At 41.5% G+C, this 22991-nt stretch overlaps 1 protein-coding gene across 1 annotated transcript in view; it reads left to right on the top strand.

The window, feature by feature from the left end:
- LOC124802541 (phenoloxidase-activating factor 2) overlaps nucleotides 1-22991 on the top strand; it is a 262603-nt gene that overhangs the window by 162829 nt on the left and 76783 nt on the right. The gene's annotated exons all lie outside the window — the stretch shown is intronic.

The following is a 22991-nucleotide window of genomic DNA, read 5'->3' as shown; positions in this document are numbered from 1 at the left end:
CTTTGTTTGCAATTGCTAATCTGTCTGTTTCTATTGATAACTGATTTTTAGAGTCTTTTATTTATGCGCAGTTGTGCTTGGGGATTTTTTTGACAAATGATCCCTACTTGTCAATACGACCGACTGCGGTTTCCCAATAGTCGTAATGGAGTCTCGCCTCGTCCTACTCCTCCTCTCGGTTAACTCGTGAACGATGTAGCGAGCGAGGACACGCAGCTGGCGAGCGCTAGCATTTCTCTGAGCTCCTTGTCCTCCGGCTCTGTACCTACGCTGCTACACAGGCGCTGCCCACAGAATTCAGGAGTTTACGTTGTGTTATAACCCTTCTGCACAGCATACCGGTCAGTCGCCGTTGTATCTATTATTTATACAGCCGCACGTATGCGCTGTGTACTACTGTTCTTATAGTTTCTGTCGGAAAAAACCTGTGATTTCGTATTTCGTATGTCACCAAATGATAGCGGCACTACCTCGTATGACTGTCAAAAGAATTACACGATATACATGAAATGTATTCGCAGTTGCGAATATGAGCAACCATCGACTGTATAATGGGAGAACGACAGTGACAATTTGTGCCGGACCGGGGGCTCGAGTCCGGATTTGCCGTCCCGGTCGTCGCGAGCGGCCGGGCGGCCCCACCACTGGGATACCCGTGCACGGCTGGCGGCCAGACCCAAAGTGCAGCCGTGTGTGTACTCGGCAGCCGGCAGCTGGCAACTGGCTTTCAGTTCAAATTTCTCCCCTGTACGGGAAGATACGTAATGAACGTAAGGTCGTAGATGCGAGGTTGACGATGTTTAGAAGTTTGGGTCTGCCCGTCAGTCGTACTTGGATAGCCTACTTGTAAGGCGACAGTTCGCGGTAAGTGGGAAATTCGAGTTCGAATCCCGGCATGGCACAATTTTTCGTTGTCATTTCATTATACGCCTTATGGTTTCCCATATTCGCAATTGCGATTACATTTCATGTACTTCATAACGGCTGCCGTCGTCACAGTACTTGTTTCTTCGGACATGCATGCATATGCGAAGGAACCTTGCATGGTAACGGGTGTCTGGGAAGTAAACACGACTCTGAACTTTGACCATTTTGTTATATGACGGTTGGAGCCGTGATTTTTCCGTGTTTATCTGCAATCCTCCCCATTAGTTGCCTGATAGCTTTTGTGTGCTGAGAATTGTTGTTTGATGTTTATTTTCGTCATGGAGTATTTGACAATTGAACAACGTATCCGAGTGATAAACAGTTATTGCAAAAGCAGTGTAAGTCCCACGGCAACTGTTCGTGAATTCGTGTGACATTCGGAATGCTGCTCCGACCGAATGCTCAGTTCGAAGTTGATCCGGAAGTTTGAGAGGACGGGTTCTGTTTGAAACGTTAAGAAAACAGGACCGACCGCGTTCTGTTCGGACATAAGAAAACATTGCTGTGTGGCAGTGCGACAGTCAGCTCAGAAAACCGGTTCGACGACTAGCTCAGTAACTGAATTTATCACAGAATTCAATGTATGAAATCCTTTCGAAAAATCTGAAAACGCGTGAGAACAAGATTCAACTTACACAAGAGTTGAAGCCTGAAGATCGTGGAATGAGACATCGATTCGCTCAATGGGTTTTGCTCGACAAGCGGTGAAACAGAACTACACAAAAAGAATAAATTCCTCAGACGAGAAGCACTTCCACCTCAGATCAGGTGCATCCACAACGCACTGCTTTCTGATTGGTTTTTCCCTCTTATTGATGTAAATGATTATTTTTGCTTTCAACAACATGGTGCGACATGTCACACATCCCGTGAAACGATTGCTTTTCTGAATGAAAAGTTTACTCAAAAACTACCAAATCATGCGAGCTTACGCCTTGTAACTTTTTTGGGGGGGAGGGGCGGGGGATTTGTGAAGTCAAAAGTTTTTGTGAAAAAACCATAAACAATACACCAATTGTAGGATGAGATTAAAAGAGTTATGAACGGTGTCCCACCAGATGTTTGTAAACGCGTCATCGAGGACTTCAGCCAACGCGTTGCTCTTTGCCGCGCGGCCCAAGTCGTCGTAAAGAGGATATAATTTTTCATACATAAATGGCAGAAGTTGCTCGTGTTCTTGTAAAAAAAAAATACATTTTCAGTAAACTTTGCACGTTTTATAGCACTCTAATATTCGTTCCTACTTCACGGACAGCCTCTCTTTCTTAACAACACAGGTACTGCAATATCGTAGTAAATAATTTAGAGAAGCAGTCTGTTCAACCTTGACACACTAACCATTAGTGGGGACCGTGTAGTGGAGCTAGTTAGAGCGGTCACTACTGTTGTCTCTCATTACAAATTTGACACTCCCTCCTGATGGCACAGTTAACAACTTGGTTGTTCGTTCTGTCTAAAGGACATATGTGGGCTGTCGAAACTAGCAGACTATCGTGAAAAGCAGTGGGTACAAAAAAATAGCTGGCTGACTTGAGGGGATGCGCCGAATGTCTGACGCTTCTGAAAACGGATAATGGCTAAAGACTAATGCATAACACGTAAGGGAATGGTCCGCGAGAAACCGACACAAGCGCACACATAATAGCGCAGTTGGGCTAGGTAACCGATCTCTGTTGGCCAAAAGAGTTCTGCGGATCCTTGTTCTCCGTACTGCGTATTTATGACGTGACAGATAAAATTACCAGTAACCTTAGGCTTTTTTGCAGATTTCAAAGTCGTTCAAAGAGTGGCGACTTGCTTTAAATGCACAGAAACGCAAAATTGTAAATTTCACAAGAAGCAGGAAAGTACGTGGCTTTCTGAGAATTTCGACACTATTTGTTTCCTATACTATTAAAAAAAATTTTTAGCGACTGGAGGCTCATTGTGAGACGTAGGTGTTAAGGCGAAAAAAAAAAACCACACACACACACACACACACACACACACACACACACACAAGCGCGCGCGCGCGCAGACACAGACTGCGAGCATTCAACTACACTGGCGTACAAAACGTGAGAACGAAAGTCACTTTTGCATGATGTACCACCGTCGAGTGACGTAGATTCCATGACCAACTTTGATTCCTCAAGAAACCATTGTGCCTGTAGACACACAATGCTACGAGTCGGTTGGATTGTAGCTCACACAAAAGATATGTTGACTAGAATGGCTCACTGCTGTTGGATAACTTGGTGTTTCACTTAATATTTTATCTTTTACTTCTTGTATTTTAGCACTGAAGATGGCTATATATAGCCAAAATTTCGATATGCAAGAATAATAAAAAAACCTATGGGATTGGGACTGGTTGCTGCGTTCCTATCCTTCTTGGTAACAGTTGCATGAATCTTAGAGCATACATAGAAATAGCTGCTACAGCACGGTACGGATCGTAATTGAAAGAAATACACAATGAGACGAACAGAAAGAAGACCATTAATGAAAGACAATGATTTCGCTGACACGGCGGGATGCACTGCAGCCTGGAATGGCGCCCGTCAGAAGTGATACAGTACGCTCGCTCATGTCTGCAACACTATGGTATCTGACCCATTAAAAGCGGTCACGTTCGACAATTCTGGACGTAGCGAAAGATAACCTAGTGCTGATAGCTCTCCAAGTATCCATTTTAGCCGGCCGGAGTGGCCAAGCGGTTCTAGGCGCTGCAGTCTGGAACCGCGCGACCGCTACGGTCGCAGGTTCGAATCCTGCCTCGGGCATGGATGAGTGTGATGTCCTTAGGTTAGTTAGTTTTAAGTAGTTCTAAGTTCTAGGGGACTGATGACCTCAGCATTAAAGTCCCATAGTGCTCAGAGCCATTTGAACCATTTATCCATTTTAGAGCCCTTATTTACTAGATACTTTTCTTCGAACGATCGTTTCTGTGATATTCCTGAATAGTGATGATTCCTCCAGTGACATCCTGTAATTCGTGTTATCCTTTGACGAGTGAAACGCAAAGGAAAATAAATTGACTTCTCGATATTTTTTGTCATTAGGCTACTAAAGTTTTGCCACAACAGACGTATGTTAACTTTCGTAAGGTGTACAGTATGAACTGGAACTCAACTGCCAAAATTGCGGAGGTTGTTCAGGGGTATTTTCTGAGATATTTCGGTACGAGGAACTTTTGGTGGTCGATGGTTTGGTAGAATTATTCCATTTTTCGTTTCAACAACAATTTGCTCACAGCAATTCAATTTCAGTAACACATCGAAATGGTGGTATTCTTGAGCGTGCAAAACGTCCCCGTAAACTGTGTGGTGGTAGAGGTCTGTAAATGTAATAATTCTACGTTTGTTACGTGCTGTACAATTATTACATTTCATAATATATATAAATGACCGAGCGAGTAGCGCCTCAAGGTTTTTTTTCCGCGCATCAGCCTGTTGCATACAGCCGAGAAGTAAGTTTAGAAACCTGTAGCAAAAAGCAGGATGACCTGCATCACGTCGAAAAACTGCCCAGTATTGTAACTGCAACGTCATTATTTAACTTAGTATCCAACCCAGTTCATCGTCACCCAACTGAGGGCAAATTAGGAAGTAGTAATGTCAAGTTTAGATCGAGAGCAAACAACCTCTTCACAACACTCATTCATGACCAGAAGAAAATAAAACATACATTTCTAGCACACTATAACAATATACAGGGAGAGGGGACAAACGTGTTTTCGTAAGAGCTATATTGTATTTGTGTGTATGAATATGAGCCGGAGCAGTATAAAAATACTAGTACCTATCCGGTGCTAAAGTCTGTTAAAGGATCCAAAATAACACGCATGATAAGTACTGTCTAATACACACTGAGGTGGCAAAAGCCGTGGGACGTCTCCCTCCTAATATCGTGTAGGGCCTCCTTTTGTCCGGCGCAGTACTGCATCTCGACGTGGCACGGGCTCAACAAATTGTTGGAAGTCCCCTACAGATATACTGAGCCATGCTGTCTCTGTAGCCGTCCATAATTAAGAAAGTGTTGCCGGTGGACGATTTTGTGCACGAGGTGACCTCTCGATGGCGTCCAATAAATTTCACGTGGGATTCATATCGGGCGATATGAGTGGCTAAATCATTTGCTCCAGTTGCCCAGAATGCTCTTCAAACCAGTTGCGAGCGACGCATTGTCATCTATAAAAATTGCACTGTTGTTTGGGAACATGAAGATCATAAATAGCTGCAAATGGTCTCTAAGTAGCGGAACATAACCATTTCTAGTCAATTGTCGGTTCAGTTGGACCAGAGGAGCCGGTCCAGTCCATTCCATCCTAACGCTGCCCACTCCATTACGAAACCACCAGCTGCTTACACAGTGCCTTATTGACAACTTCGGTCCTTGGCTTGGTGAGCTCTTCGCCCCATTCGAACACAACCGTCAGCTCTTGCCAAGTGGAATCGGGACTCACGTGACCAGGCCACTGTTTGCCACTCGTCTAGGGTCCGACTGAAACGGCCACGAGCCCAGGGCAGGCGACGTCGCGCTCTTAGCGAAGGCAATCGCGTCGGTCGCCTGCTGCCACAGCCTGCTGACTCCACATTTTGCCGGACTGTCCTAACGGGTATTTTCGTCGTACGTCCCACATTGATGTTTACGATTATTTAACGCAGTGTTTCTTGTCTATTAGCACTGACAACACCACGCAAACTCCGGTGCACTCGGTGCCTAAGAAAAGGCCATGGGGTACTGCTTTTTGCCCATGGTGAGAGGTAGGGCCAGAAATTTGGTGTTTTTGGAACATTCTTGACTGTGGATTGTGAAATATTGAATTCCCTAACGATTTCGAAATGGCATGTCCCATACATCTAGCTCCAACTACCATTCCGCATTCAGTCTCTTAATTCCCGACGTCGGACACATGTTCACATAAAGCAGCTGACTACAAATGACTCATTCGCCAATGCACTGTCCTAATACCGTGTGTACGAAAACCACCGCGATCTGTATGTGTGCATATTTGCTGTTCCATGACTTGTCACCTCGGTGTATAAAAAATGGCTATTCACTAATGAAATGATAATTAAATCGACACCCTAGCTGCAAACAGGCGTTGATATACATCATTGGGGACAAGTTGAAAATGTGTGCCGCGACCGAGACTCTAACCCGGGATCTCCTGCTTACATGGCAGACGCTCTATCCATCTGAGCCACCGAGGACACAGAGGATAGCGTGCCTGCAGGGACTTGGGCTTATCCGTTGCACACTCCCCGCGAGACCCACATTCCCAGCATATCCACACCACTACATTCGTTGTGCGCCTACTAGGTGTTTGCCCATCACACTCATTACTGCACTACGAATGTAGTGGTGTGGATATGCTGGGAATGTGGGTCTCGCGGGGAGTGTGCAACGGATAAGCCCGAGTCCCTGCAGGCACACTATCCTCTCTCCATCCAATTCAGATAATGATAACTGTAGAATATCCAGAAGCACCACTCTCAAGGTTGGGGGTATTAAAATACTAATAGTTAACTGCTGACGCATTCACAACGAAGTGGCAGAGTTCGAAGCGCTCCTGAAAAGCAGTGAAGCTCACATAATACTGGGTACAGAAAGCTGGTTGAAACCTGAAATTGATTGCAGTGAGATTTTGGGGGAAAATTAAGTGTATATCGAAAGGATAGGAAAATTGGAAGCGGAGGTGGTGTATTTGCCGCAGAAGACACTCAGATCCACCGAGATGGAAACTGAAGCTCCATGTGATATTATTTTGGCGAGAGTCACTATCAGGGGTGCGCATAAATTGATAACTGGAGCCTTCTCTCGCCCACCAGACTCATCTCCTGATGTAACTTTACAGAAAACCTCAGTTCCTCAATCATATTGTAATCATCGGTGGAGGCTTTAGTCGTGCAACAATTAATTGGGATAATTACAGTTTTATTAGTGGAGGGCGTGACAATACGTCCTCTTTGGGATATAAATGACCACGACGCAGTTGTGGCAACAATGATTACCAAAGTACAAAAGACAACTAAAACAAGCAGAAAAATGTTCAGTAAACTAGATAAAAAATCAGTAGTGTCATATCTCAACAAGGTACTTGAAACTTTCAGCACATGCCAGAAGCATGTTGAGGAAGTATGGCTCAAGTTTAAAAGAATAGTTGCCCATGCATCGGTTAGATACGTACCCAGTAGGGACCCTCCATCGTATACAGTCACTGTAAAGAAACTTCTGAAGAAACAGAGATTACTGCATAATAGGTGTAAAACAAAGCCTAATGCTGCAGGTGGAGAGATGATGAATGTAATGCATTTGGTTGTCAAGAAAGCAATGCATTATGTTTTCAGTGACTACGATAGCAGAATATTGCCAAATAATATTTTACAAAACCTAAAGAAATTTGGTGGTATGTAAAGACTGTTAGTGGCACTAAAGCGAGTGTCCAGTCCCTAGCGAATGAGACGGGAACTGAAATTGAGAGTAGCAAATGAAAAGCTGAAATGATTAACTCCATTTTCAAATGTTCCTTTACAAAGGAAAGCCAGGAGAATTGCTCCAATTTAATCCTTGTACCACTGGAAAGATGAATGAATTAAGTATTAGTGTCGAGAAATAGCTGAAATCGTTTAAATGTAACAAAGATCCAGGCCCGATTGAATCTGTCCGCTACAATACTGAATTTGCGGCTGATTTAGCCCCTCTTCTAACTATAATCTGTAGTAGATAATCGAACAAAAACCATGTACAGTTTTTGGAAAAAAGCACAGGTCACACCCATCTACAAGGGGAGTAGTAGAATTTATCCTGAGCTCAAACATATTGAGGTATCTCAAACAGGATGACATCAATGCGGCCAGCATGTGAATCCCAACTCGCTCTTGTCTCAGATGATACAGTGAAAGCTTTGGATCAAGTCTGTGAGGTATATACAGTATTTCTTGACTTTCTAAAAGCATCTGGCTCGGTATCACATCTATGCTTATTGTCAAAAGTACGATCGTGTGGGGTATCAAGTAAAATTTAAGTCTAGATTGAGGATTTCTTGATAGAGAGGACGCAGCATGTTGGCTCGGATGGACAGTCGTCGTCAAATGTAGAAATAACTTCAGGTGTGCCCCAGAGAAGTGTGTTGCGACCCTTGCTGTTCATGTTATATATTAATGACCTTGCAGGTATTATTAATGGCAAAATCAGACTTTAACAGATGAAGCAGTTATCTATAACGAAGTACTGTCTGAAAGAAGCTGCCTAAATATTCAGTTGATCTTGATAAGATTTCAAAGTGATGCAAAGAGCGGCAATTTGATTTAAATGTTCAGAAATGTAAAATTGTGCACTACTCAAAACAAAAAACCGTTGTATCCTATGACCATCACAACAGTGAACCACTGCTGGAATGGGCAAACTCGTAGAAATATCTGGGTGTAACACTTTGTAGGAATGTGAAATGGAATGATCTCATAGGCTTAGTGGTAGTTAAAGCTAGTGGTAGACTTAGGTTTATTGGTAGAACAATGGGGAAGTGCAGTCAGTCTACAAAGGAAATTGCCTGGAAATCACCCGCGTGACCTGTTCTAGAACATGCTCAGGTGTGTGGGACCCTGAACCATATAGCACTGACGGGGGATATTTAACGTATACAGAGAAGGGCTGCACGAATGGTCAGAGGTTTGTTTGATCCGTGGGAGAGTGTGCAGCGATGCTGAAGTAACTGAACTGGCAGACTCTTGACAATAGACACGGTAAAACGAGACAGATAAAAACGTGGTGTCCCGAACTGTCATTCTGTCAGTCGGTCGTTATCACAATGGCACACATACTAGCCACTCCTTCAGCTGTCGGTTGCAGACCAACGCTGTTGCTTCGTCAGTATTCAAACTACCTCACGAAACACGTTTCGACAAGTTGTTGCGTACATCGTTCTGAATTGTGGAAACGTTCGAATTGCAACACTAGAGCACACTTCGTAACAACCGTACACCCACTGCAAGGGGATGTGACGGTTATACACACTAGTGTTACAAGACTGCACTGCTTACTTAGATATATACACTCAAAAAAGAAAGAAAGAAGTACCATGATGGAATTATCCAAATGAGACGGAAATGGATAATGTGATGTACATGTACAGACAAGCATGTGATTACGATTTCAGAAAAAAATGGATGATTTATTCGAGAGAACGATCTTCACAAACTGAGCAAGTCAGTGACGGACAGGTCCACATCTGGCCGTTATACAAGCAGTTATTCGGCTTGGAATTGATTGGCAGAGTTGTTAGATGCTCTCCTGAGGGGCATCATGCTAAATTCTGTCCAGTTGGTGTGTTACATCGTCAAAATCCCTAGCTGGTTGGAGGGGCTTGCTCGTAATGCTCCAAATGTTCTCAATTGGCAAAAGATTTGGCGTCATTGCTGGCCGATGTAGGGTTTGACGAGCACGAAGACGAGGAGGAGAAAATCCCGTCGTGTACGGGTAGGCACAGTCTTGCTAAAATGTAAGTCCAGGATGGCTTGCCACGAAGGGCAACAAAAGGGGATGTGGAACATCGTCGACGCACGGCTGTGCTGTAAGGGTGCCGCACAGGCAGTTCACGGTGAATAAATACGAGTTTGCTGCAAAGTGTGTTAATCTTACTACTATGTCTGTTTCACGAATGGATGTAGGTTGGTGAGCAAAGGACTAAGATTCAAGCTGCCATCAACTGTAAATGATAACGTAATCAAAAGAACATTAGCTGACGTCGGGGACACTTATGAGCAAAGCAAAATCACCAATCACAAGCAGCCATTGCATTGAAGACTTATAGGGTCTTCCAAAAAGTCAGGTGTAAAGCGCATATTCAAATTGTAAATGATGCAAACTTGATCATTCTTAATGTCAAGTTACATGAGAATAAAATAGATGTTAACAAAGCCGATAAAGGCAAGTCTGTTGTGCTGATATGACACTGACTATATCAGTAAAACAACAAATTTCTTCGAATCTGTGAAGTGAAAAGAATTCATTGTATAACTGTAATAATGACCTTAAGAAATGTATAAAAAGGCTTAATTTTTTTGTTCCAATCGGAGTCCAGCAAGAAGAGACTTAGTGCGATGAATCCAAATATGAGACTTCACTCCTAAATGAAATTATGTGAAGTTGACAGCCCAATTAGGTATATTATATGGGGTGCTGACAACGCTAATTATAAAACCTATAACTTCTGTAATGCCAAATTGAAAGAGGCTTTTGCCTTATCTCTGCCTCCATCTTTGAGTGACACGATACAAATACAAATGTTTTATTCCACTCTTGAACGTATTTGCATGCAGTTGGTGTCGTCAGTGTTAACAAAATAATACTAACAATAATAATAATTTAAACTTCGACATGAGAAATGGTGTTAACTACAATACAATAATCAAAGATCGATACAATACATATTTGTGCAAATGTCAGTAACAAGTAGTAGTTTCCTAAAAGATCAGTTACAAGATAAATGAACTAGGTACATAGTTCAGTGAATGACAAATAAATAATCAAACAGATAATTAAGTAGTTTCCTAAAAGATCAGTTACAAGATAAACGAACTAGGTACATAGTTCAGTGAATGACAAATAAATAATCAAACAGATAATTAACAATAAGTACATGAAACAGTAATAAAATAGTTGCACAGTGTGGCATATGTATAGTTTGCAGTTAATGTATAGTTCATTCTCATAAGGAAAATGGTTCATTTGTCACGTCCTTAAAGGAACTCTTGACAGAGTAAATTGCTTTACTTTTGATCCAGCTCAAAAGACTGATTTTAAATTTATTTACTGGCACAGCGTAGGCATTTTCGGGTAATGGGTTGAAGTAGACAGGACCAAGATATTTGTAGCTGTTATGTGTCATTGCAAGCCAAGCATATGGCATATTAATTGTATGTCCACTTCTTATGTTATGGCCATAAACTATTCACCTAAGTCAAATTTACTCAGATTCTCTTTAACGTAGACAAGGCAGTTGTAAATATACAGGCCAGGCACTGTCATTATATTTAGTGTCTTATAATAATCTCGACATGATTCATATGGGCTAAGTTCTGCTATTCACCTTATGGCTTTCTTTGCCATTTAAACAATAATTTTGAGCCTACGGAATTGCCCCAAAATAGTATTCCATAACTTAGATACGCTCTATTAAGTGAAATTTTGTAAATACCACAACAGTCTCTCATAGAAAATATTTGTTTATTCGATTACTGGCTTCAGCCATAATGATCATCTTCAGATTGATCTAAAAAGAGGAAATAGGCAGATTTATGAAAAACTATATTTACTAGTAGGGTATTAGCTATTGCAAGCTATAACGTAATGTACGTCGTCTGGTAGGTTAGCAAACATTAAGTTAACTCCTTGAAGTAAAAAGAGTGAGCTAATAAAATGTATAGCTATAAGTGGCATCGTCACTAAGTACAGTCGTGCTAAAATGGTAAACACCCACGACTCGTAATGTCGAGTCGTCGCTGGCGTACTGTGCTTACAACAGTGCGAACGGCTAAGCGGACATAGCGGTTAGATTTCGCTAACCAAAAGCTGAAGGCAGCTTGCAATAGCATGATACAAAAGTCCAAAATACGATCTTAGAGATTCTGCAAAAGACTAAAACAGGCACATACACTTGCACTTCAAGAACGAGCGCGAGTTTTAACATGGGTCCAAAGAGAAACATTGCCTGAAGTTATAAAAGATAGCTTTCTCTTTGGACCTGTGTTAAAAACTGAGTTCTTTCTTGAAGTGTATTTTAATGTACATATCTGATTTAGTCTTTTGCAGAATCTCGAAAATAATACTTCGGATTTTTGTGTTACACCACTGCAAACTGCCTTCGGTTAGCGACACCTAGCGGCTATGCTGTGTGCGCTGTAGTTGTAAGCATAGTATGCCAGAGACGACCCGGCATTGCGAGTCAAGGGTGTTTACAATTTTATCGTGATTGTTCTCAGCGACGATGCTACTTAAGGCTATATACTTTATTATATGTTAATTTCATAAAGACAGGTGTGTTTGCTAACCTTCCAGACAATGTATATTAGGATACTGCTTGAAATAGTTGACAATCTACTATTACGCACATTTTCTCGTAAACAGGCACATGTTCTCTTATTAGATCAAGCTGAAGATGATTGTAGTGACCGAAACCGGCAATTGAATAAACAAATATTTGCGATCTTACCACTGTGGTGCATACAAACTTTCGTAACAATTGATTGCTGTTAGCTTCGTATTGACTGTCACTCGTCATCTCTTTTAATGTCTTTTATCTGATATTATGATGATTGGCTATGCCCGAAATGGGTAAATAAATAAAGTTTCAACAACAAGTAGACTTATTGTCAGCCAAAACACGACGGGTAAGACACGCTCAGTATTCAAATAATTCCTCTGTAACTTTGTACTGCAGCGTAAACTCAGCCACTAACGTAAAGTATCGTGTATCTCTACTTAAGGTAGCAACCTATCACTAGTAATTGTATCTCTGACCTCCTGCCATAATCGTTACTGAAGACTCAAGTTACATATTGCTTCTAGTGTCCAGTGTTGTTGTTGTTGTGGTCTTCAGTCCTGGGACTGGTTTGATGCAGCTCTCCATGCTACTCTATCCTGTGCAAGCTTGTTCATCTCCCAGTAACTACTGCAACCTACATCCTTCTGCATCTGTTTAGTGTATTCATCTCTTGGTCTCCCTCTACGATTTTTACCCTCCACTCTGCCCTCCAATACTAAATTGGTGATCCCTTGATGCCTCAGAACATGTCCTACCAACCGATCCCTTCTTCTAGTCAGGCTGTGCCACGAACTTCTCTTCTCCCCAATCCTATTCAATACCTCCTCATTAGTTATATGATATACCCATCTAATCTTCAGCATTCTTCTGTAGCACCACATTTCAAAAGCTTCTATTCTCTTCTTGTCCAAACTAGTTATTGTCCATGTTTCACTTCCATACATGGCTACACTCCATACAAATACTTTCAGAAGCGACTTCCTGACACTTAAATCTATAGTCGATGTTAACAAATTTCTCTTCTTCAGAAACGCTTTCCTTGCCATTGCCAGTCTACATTTGATATCCTCTCTACTTCGACCATCATCAGTTATTTTGCTCCCCAAATAGCAAAACTCCTTTACTACTTTAAGTGTCTCATTTCCTATTCTAATACCCTCAGCATCACCCGACTTAATTCGGCTACATTCCATTATCCTCGTTTTACTTTTGTTGATGTTCATCTTATATCCTCCTTTCAAGACACTGTCCATTCCGTTCAACTGCTCTTCCAAGTCCTTTGCTGTCTCTGACAGAATTACAATGTCATTGGCGAACCTCAGAGTTTTTATTTCTTCTCCATGGATTTTAATACCTACTCCGAATTTTTCTTTATGTATAACAAAAACACACCTGTTCCCATTTTGATACTAACATCCCATCAAAGTGGCATGAAATCTGCACTGGTAGAACAAAAGTTGGATTGTATCCATCCAAACAAACTAGAAAGTATCCCACATAAAACCAGTACATATGGAAGTCTATTACAGAACTCCCAAGACTGACTATATCTCTCATAATCTGAAACTATGGTAGGCCTAATTATAACTTAAACAGCAGGAAGTACCTACCCTGACAGCACACATAACATCAAATGTAATAATTAGAGAGGAATGGAAAGGAACCATTACAATACACACATAAGCAATGTTGGTTTTCAATACACAGGAAACATATTTGATAAATGTGCACATGGCACTCCAAAAATATAAGTTCTTATACATGGATGTGCTTGGAATCTTGGTAGCTATATAAATCTTAGAGTCGTCCACAATCACAAAAACAAAACAGACATTTTCCTGGGTTTGGGCTTCTAGCACTAACAAAAGGTCCTAATGTTATAATTCCTATTTCCTCATTCATTCAGATACAAAGGTTTTGTATGCGTGCAAATGAGCACATAACCCCCCTCTCTCTCTCTCTCTCTCTCTCTCTCTCTCTCTCTCTCTCTCTCTCTCTCTCTCTCTCTCACACACACACACCGTTATCAGCCTCACCCCAACCACAATGGTGATTTTTACCCCACAATATTTCTTTCCAGATGGTAAGTAAAATGTGTACAAAGTCTGGTTGAAAGTAATCCAGGGGGTTAGGAGATGTTGAACATACGCATATGTGACATATATTGTACATAAATATGTCCAGTGCTCTGATGTTTTACACTGTGCAAGTCCTGAGAGGATATTAAAGTTATCTGTGATATTTAGCCATGTGGCTGATGTTAGGGCCCAAGACAGGGTGATAGAATTATTGACTCGCTGCAGCGCTCTTTCTCATGACCTTGTTGACAGTGAACAGTACAAATAAGAGATAAAGTGCACTTCATACTGTTAAAATTATTCGAAGTCAGCTAATTACAGGAAACAAACACCAACAAGTCATTTTCAAACATGTTTGTGTCGCCTCTACTCATCCACACTCCCACCCCTTGTGGTAGTGGGAATATTACCCCCAAACTATTTTTATACAGATAATAATACATATACCTAACAAGTCTGGTTGAAATTGCTCCAGATGTTACTGAGGTATCCTGCGACACTACTCGTGTTGTATTCCTGCCTCCCCCCCCCCTCCACCTACCAATGGGATCTAAGTAGTCCACAAGTCCATAGTGCTTCTTTCCAGATGGGAGCAGTAGGATGACAATGGGAAAACGAGCCAGGAATTTGCTGACATCAGCATCAGTGTTTTCTTAACTGTATTGTCGGCTGAGACAATTGTGCCTGTCATATTTCGCTGACAGCAACATCAGCACCAACTTATCGAGGCCTTTCGGCCCCCACTCCTGTGCTCCTGCAAAATTTTGCACGAAGTACCCTGTCCTAGCATGCCTACCATCAGAGTGTTTGGGTAAATTGAGAATTTGGTTCTGATGGGAGGCGTGCTAGGGTAGTTAGTGCAGTTGGATTTGCTCAGTGGTCGGAGCATCCGCTTAGTAACCAGGAGACGGGGTTCGAAGCCTGCTCTAGTACAAATTTTAAACCTTCTCCACTGATTTCAATTAATGGCTGCTCACAGCCAATGTCTGTAAGTCCTTTGTGTCTTAGTCCACCGTGCTGCTGGATCAAAATGGTGTCTCTTCTTTCGGACTACATTATGTAGTGGTCTCCCGGCTGATAATTCCGTGTTCCTCAACAAAGGAAGATGAAAAAGTTTTCCGTGGTCACATATGTTCATATTTTATAAAATCTGTAAGGTGGTTGCCAATAACTTTGCTCACATCTGGACTTGTAATTTGGCACACATAGTACAGTATACAAGTTTGATTCTACAGTTGGATGTCATCCACATTAAACAGTCAACCATAACTGCTTATTGTGTAGTATAACCCTAGGTGTCACTATATATGCGAGATGTCACCTCCAAGTGAACATCGTGCAGCAAATAATAATGTAACAGAATAATTTAATGGTAAATTCCGTGGTTTGTGTGATTGAGTACCAAATAGCAATGGACATCCTGTAGTGCTGACAGTGTTGTGGAAAACAATGCTTCCCCTGTTTTAATATTGCACTTCTGTCAGAGCCAGAGTATCTTTTTATAGCTGTATGCAGATGGAATATAGTTAATGGTCTTCCTGTATGCCAGTGGATAAACAGCAGAGGAGCTTCCAACCCAGTGCTAGCAGAACTGACACTCACAATACAGAAGTGTAGGGTCTAGTGCAGCAGGGGATACAACCTGTCTGCTTTGGACAATGACGTCACAAGTCGCCAGATAGCAGTTTACCATTTTCGCTTTTGCTGTTATGTTTCAGTTTCGTTTTTTTACTGATTGCTTAATAAAGTGGATCTGTTTATTCTATCTCGTGAGATTTTTTTTTAAAAAAGCCAAAAAACACTTATCAGCCACTGAAGGGAGCTACAACACTAAGAAGAATCGCTTCTCGATTGGCGACTTGTGACGTCAATGTCCAAAGCCGACGGGTTGTATCCCCTGCTACACTAGTCCCGAAGTGTAGGAGAGACATTACCAGATTGCGTACTCGAACACAGAGAGTGAAACCTTCTATAATTAAATTGTTGCATAGATATATATGACACATCATGATGTTTTGTGGGTAGGGATATGAATTGCATACGTGATATATGTGAACTTGCTTACAGGAAAGATGTTTATTGTGCTTTACACATTGATTTGTAAATTGCTGAGTTTAACATGTAGCAAAGGCAAAAAGTAGACTATTTGCTGATACTGTCTTAATTATGTAGAATGAATACTCTAACTTTAGATGCAGTGCAGAAAGAAATGGACTGTGCACATTTAACACAGGTAGTAATGTGTCCATGTGGATGAAACACTGCACCCACCTCATTGTGGAAGCACATGTTACGCAGCCGAATACTCTCAACAACATGCTGTTCAGATGGCACTGCTCTGTTCTAGTTTAAAATTTAATGCATTCTTTGTTATAATTATTACATTTTTTTGTGTGACAGATAATGTCTACAATGTCAGTGCCCTGTAAACAAATCAGAAACACATATTTGGAGAGCCACAGAGTGTGTGCTGTCCATGGACCATACTTTTGATGCGAATGCTTCGTACCACCACCACCACAATGAAAACACATTGTTTCATCACCATTACTGGTGTAAAAGTACCCTGATTCACCTATCTCAGTAGGTTGCACACTACTGCACCATTTGAAGCTTCTGTGGAATGACAGACCTGATTATTTAACACAGCAATACAATGCCTACTGCAACCTGCTGGTGCAACCTGAGAGGCAGGTCAGAACCGCAAGGCTCTTCTTGGTATCAGTCAAGGTCAAGAAATTATGACTTGGGGCTGTTAGTGCAACAAGGGAACAAGTAGGTCATCTGGGTAGCAACAACAACTGTCTTGCATCTGCTGGAGACATGAACGCCAGAAAGTGAGTTCACTTTCTGGACCATGGGTGCAGGTCAATTTATATATTTGGTGGTTGAGATCTTACCATATACAAAGAGGCTCACATGGGACACTGTATCAAAGTTGGATGATAAAAAAAAAAAAAATACCAAACCACACCTGTTTATGTAAGCAATAAGAGCATATTCATACTTGCACATTTATGTATGGAATATGAAAAAAATGAATAATTATTGGAAAAATGTGAGACATGTTGCTTACGTCGAATATGTGCCCAACCTAAAGCAGCCCCATCTCCATACCACAGACTGCATGGTTATCATAGTATAAAAATATTAAAAATGGATGTCTGCATCTACGTCTCAAGCCTTACAAACTGCAGATCATGTGATCATTAATTTTTAATTCCCTAGGTTGTTCTGCCTGCTTGGATTGACATCAGATGCCTTACTTCTCTGCCTGCTTTACATGTGTGTTGCTGCACCACTGATTACAATGTATTGTACCTACACACCAGGATGAGGTGTCTTCTTACGACTTAACATTATGAGAACACCATCATTCTATTTCTGGCCATCTAGGTTCAGAATACTATTCTGGACAGGTAGATAATCCACTTTATATGCCCCTAACCTATTGTGATCTTTGCTAATGTCAACTTAGTACTTTTCTGAGGAGAATCTAACCTAGTGGTGAACAAGCTCCTATCCATGTCTTATCGTTTTGATGTTTTAACAATTGTATGGTGTTCCATGTATTATACAGGGTGTACATAAAGTCTGGGAACACTTTCAATTATTTATTGCACAAGAACTTAACATTGTACATATTGCTGTTTGAAGAGAAACTCTGATGAAAGTTTTTTTACAAACATTCGATAAGCGAACCACGAGTGACCTGGCAGATGTCAATATGGTAATCGAATTCTTGCCATACCTGTCCCAGCATGGCATCATCGACTGTGGCAGTCATTTCCCATATTCTGTCCCAGAGCTCTGCTACATCACGTGGTAGAGGTGGTACATACACCAGATCTTTAATATGTCCCCACAAAAAAAAAGTCACACGGAGTGAGATCTGTTGATCGGGGAGGCCATTTCATTAAACAGCTGTCCCCTTCTGTAGTACGGCTGATCGATCGATGTGGCAGCTCCGTGTTCAGGTATGTATGAACTTCATGATGAAAATGGGGTGGAGCCCCATCCTGCTGAAAGATGAACGGAGAGTCCAATTGCATTTGAGGCATCAGCCATTGCTGCATCATGTCCAAGTAGGAATATCCAGTGACAGTGCTCTCGGCAAAGAAGAATGGCTTGTACAGTTTTTGACGTGGCAAAGCACAAAAAATATTTACCTCTAGGGAATTGTGTTCAAATTCAATGCATTCGTGTGGATGCTTTGTTCCCCATATTCGACAATTATGCCTGTTCACTTTCCCATTAGTGTAAAAGGAGGCTTTGTTGCTAAAAGTTAAGCGATCAACAATGCCATCCCCATCCTCATTCAAGTGTTGCAACTGTGACAAAACTCAAAACACTTGTCTTTGTTGTCGTCATTGAGCTTCTGCACTAGCTCCAATCTGAATGGTTTCATAGACAACTTCTGTCACAGGACTTTCAACACTGTCATTGGAGCCATTTTGAGTTCACGGGATGCATAACACACTGATTTCTATGGGTACCTTATGAATGTCTCTCGTACGTGCGCCACATTCACTTCATTCACACTGAGACATCTGCTTCTCTTTGCCGGGTACAAGTAACCTGTCATAACAAATTTGTTGTGCCAGTGGTAAATGGCCCTCCTTGTTGGTGGCTTCTTACCCTACTTGGTTCTAAACATCCATTGAACAGCTGTAGCACACTTGTTTTTGTCGAGCTTCAACACACAGGAAGCTCGCTCTGTACCTGAACTCACCATGTTTGCGTCTAGCACTGACTACGGCAAATTACCAAACTACGCTGTGATGTATACATTTTTTTTTAAAAAAAAAAAAAAAAAACACTTCAGGATTTCTTTTCAAAATGAAATATGTATGATATCTGTACAATGTTTGGTTCTTGTGCAATAAATAATCGAAAGTGTTCTGTACTTAGTGCAAGCACTGAGGACTATCTGGGGCAGCTATGGTGTGAAAATTCACGTGGTCAGCTGTGATGTGAGCTTGTGGACTTGACTGGTTGCTTCCCAACATGCCATCACATAGTCCACCAATAAGTAATTTTTTCGTAAACAGAACTTTGTATTTAATATAATAGAGGGAAACATTCCACATGGGGAAAAATATATCTAAAAACAAAGATGATGTGACTTACCAAACGAAAGCGCTGGCAAGTCGATAGACACACAAACAAACACAAACATACACACAAAATTCAAGCTTTCGCAAAAAACTGTTGCCTCATCAGGAAAGAGGGAAGGAGAGGGAAAGACGAAAGGATGTGGGTTTTAAGGGAGAGGGTAAGGAGTCATTCCTATCCCGGGAGTGGAAAGACTTACCTTGGGGGAAAAAAGGACGGGTATACACTCGCGCGCGCACACACACACACACATAACCATCCACACATACCCGTCCTTTTTTCCCCCAAGGTAAGTCTTTCCGCTCCTGGGATTGGAATGACTCCTTACCCTCTCCCTTAAAACCCACATCCTTTCATCTTTCCCTTTCCTTCCCTCTTTCCTGATGAGGCAACAGTGTGTTGCGAAAGCTTGAATTTTGTGTGTATGTTTGTTTGTGTTTGTTTGTGTGTCTATCGACCTGCCAGCACTTTCGTTTGGTAAGTCACATCATCTTTGTTTTTAGAACTTTGTATTTATTTATTTTTTTACTTCCTATTTTCCATCTCCTCACTTACAGGCTTCACGTAAGCATTTAACATACTTGTCAGTGCTGCTTCTGACGAATAGGAGAAATAAGTTTGGAGACATTGTGTGTGTGTGGGGGGGGGGGGGGGGGTTACTTTAACACCACACTGGTAATGGTGATGGAAAAGTGTTCTTTCATTGTGGTGGTGGTAGTTTGAAGCTTTAGCATGCAAAGGATAATCCATAGACAGCGCACTCTCTGTAGTTCTCCAAATGCCTGTTTCTGGTTTGTGTAAAAGTCACTGACTGTGGATACTACCTGTTGTTGTTGTTGTTGTTGTTGTTGTTGTAGTCTTCAGTCCTGGGACTGGTTTGATGCAGCTCTCCATGGTGCCCTATCCTGTGCAAGCTTCTTCATCTCCCTGTACCTACTGCAACCTACAGCCTTCTGAATCTGCTTAGTGTATTCATCTTTTGGTCTCCTTCTACGATTTTTACCCTCCACGCTGCCCTCCAATGCTAAATTTGTGATCCCTTGATGCCTCAGAACATGTCCTACCAACCGGTCCCTTCTTCTTGTCAAGTTGTGCCACAAGCTCCTCTTCTCCCCAATTCTATTCAGTACCTCCACGTTAGTTATGTTATCTACCCATTGAATCTTCAGCATTCTTCTGTAGCACCACATTTCAAAAGCTTCTATTGTCTTCTTGTCCAAACTATTTATCGTCCATGTTCCACTTGCATACATGGCTACACTCCATACAAATACTTTCAGAAACGACTTCCTGACACTTAAATCTATAGTCGATGTTAACAAATTTCTCTTCTTCAGAAACGCTTTCCTTGCCATTATCATCTCTGCTTCAACCATCATCAGTTATTTTGCTCCCCAAATAGCAAAATTCCTTTACTACTTTAAGTGTCTCATTTCCTAATCTAAGTCCCTCAGCATCACCCGACTTAATTCAACTACATTCCATAATCCACGTTTGGTTTTGTTGATGTTCATTTTATATCCTCCTTTCAAGACACTGTCCATTCCGTTCGGCTGCTCTTCCAAGTCCTATGCTGTCTCTGACAGAATTACAATGTCATCGGCGAACCTCAAAGTTTTTATTTCTTCTCCATGAATTTTAATACCTACTCCAAATTTTTCTTTTGTTTTCTACTACCTATTGAACAAAAAATGTGATAATTACAGCAAATGAAGTACTAAATATTAAACGTGAGGCAGATTTTCTGAACAAAGCAGTGTCATCTGGACAGCATGCGGTTGACAGTACTCGGCTGTGTAAAATTTGCTTCCAGGACAATGTGGGTGCAGCATTCAATCCATTTGGTCACATTACTACCTGTGTTCAATGTGCACACTCCATTTCCTCATGTGTTGCATAATGGGAGCCTATAGCATCTACAGTTAGAGTAGTCATTCAACGTAAAAAAACTCTACAGTTCACAAATTAATGTATATCTGTTGTAAAGCACAACAAATATCTCTTTTTGTAAGCAAGTTCACGTATGTCACTATGTGAAATTCATAGCCGTACCCATGAATAAAATGATGTATCCATTTAGTCAAGTCATGCCACGAATTTCGTGTCTCCCAGTTTTATTCAGTACCACCTCATTAGTTATGTGATCTACTCACCGTAAGCATTATTCTGTTGCATTACATTTTAAAACCTTTATTCTCTTTTTGTCTGAACTGCTTATCATCCACATTTCATTTTCATGTGAGCCTACTTTCCAGACAAATGCCCTCAGAAAACTCTTCCCAACACTTATATTCATATTCAATGGTAACAAATTTCTCTTGTTCAGACACTCTTCTTACCACTGCCAGTCTCAGTTAATAAAATATTCCAGGCCAAAATTTTGTTCACATCTGCAGAACACATTTTCATGGGGGATCATAGCTTTGTTGAATGTCCGATCCACACTCTGGCTTGCTACTGACAACAGCAAAATTCTGCTTCTGAGAAGTGGCACGACATCACGTTTCGAATATGCGAGCACAGTTGACTGTTGTCGACTGATGTTTGCTGTTGCTACGATCCAATGGTGGCGTGGTGAATGACTAGTACACATCATCTTCAGCACTGGAATCCAAATTTCATTCAATTTCATGCCCTGCTCTTTCCCATTTAAATTCCTGGGGTATTTCACAATCTCTATGACCCCTCTTTACAGCCTTTCATGGTACTTGCTTCTGGCTGCCAGTACTTGAGTCGTATCAAAATGAATGTGGTGGTCTCCTGGTTGTAAAGCATGTTCCGCAACAACTGATCTGTCAATCTCCCATCTTCTGCTATTGCCATGGTGCTCTTCGAGATTTTTTTGACAGTTCTTGTTAGGGAATAGAGAAAAGTCGCATTGGGCTAAATCCGGACTATAGGGAGGATGGGGCATGCACTTCAAGTTGATTTTTGCAAGATATTCAGCAACAACATTGGCAATATGCGGCCGCGCACTGTTGTTACACCATCCGGAAATATGGTCTTTTGCACCTGATATGGACCTGCAATGTTTTCAGGTCATCCTTGTAGTATTGTCCAATTACTGATGTGTGTGCAGGTATAACATGCTGATAAACCATTCCATGAATATCAAAGAATGAGATGACCATAACTTTCCCAGCAGAAGCAACCACTTTTGCTTTTTGGGGGGATGGTGATGAAGGAGATTTCCACACTGAGATTTGCTGTTTGCTGATGAAACTTGGCTACATCAATTTGATCCTGAGAGCAGTGATCACATGTGAAAGAAACTCCGGATCTTCCTCTAACATCAACTTTAACTGCATGCAGACCTGCACGCGAATGTCATTTTGTTTGGGAATCGACAGTGTTGGAACCCATCACACACAAACACATGTCGTGTGTAATTTTTCTGTCACCAACATGTGGGTGACACCCAACGAAATGTTCATTATTTCAGAAAGTGATCTTAAGGTAATTCGTTAATCCTCTCTCACAGTGACTGCAACAGTGTTGATGTTGTCTTCTGTAAGAGCAGTAACTGGAGCACCAGGTCGTCCTTCCTTTGAAATTGTCTCCCCTCTTTAAACATCTAAAACCATCTTCGAGTTGTGCTGTAGGGAATAACAGACTCTCATTGGCCTCCTGTAACATTGTATAGACCTCAGCTGAAAATTTGTTGAGATGAAAGCAGAATTTCAAAGCCACATATTGTTCCTCGCGTGTTACCTCCATTGCAGCAGTAGGCAATACTGAATGTGTCTGACCTTACTTGCCTCTCACATGCGGGAACCAGGAGACCCGACAATCAAACTACTGTGGTGTGTTTTTTGCACATTAAGCTAACAGAATATCATAAG

This window comes from Schistocerca piceifrons, chromosome 6 (genome assembly GCF_021461385.2).
Source record: "Schistocerca piceifrons isolate TAMUIC-IGC-003096 chromosome 6, iqSchPice1.1, whole genome shotgun sequence".
NCBI lineage: Eukaryota > Metazoa > Arthropoda > Insecta > Orthoptera > Acrididae > Schistocerca > Schistocerca piceifrons.
Note: the sequence above shows the minus strand (reverse complement) of the source record. Positions and strands in the feature narration are given on the sequence as shown.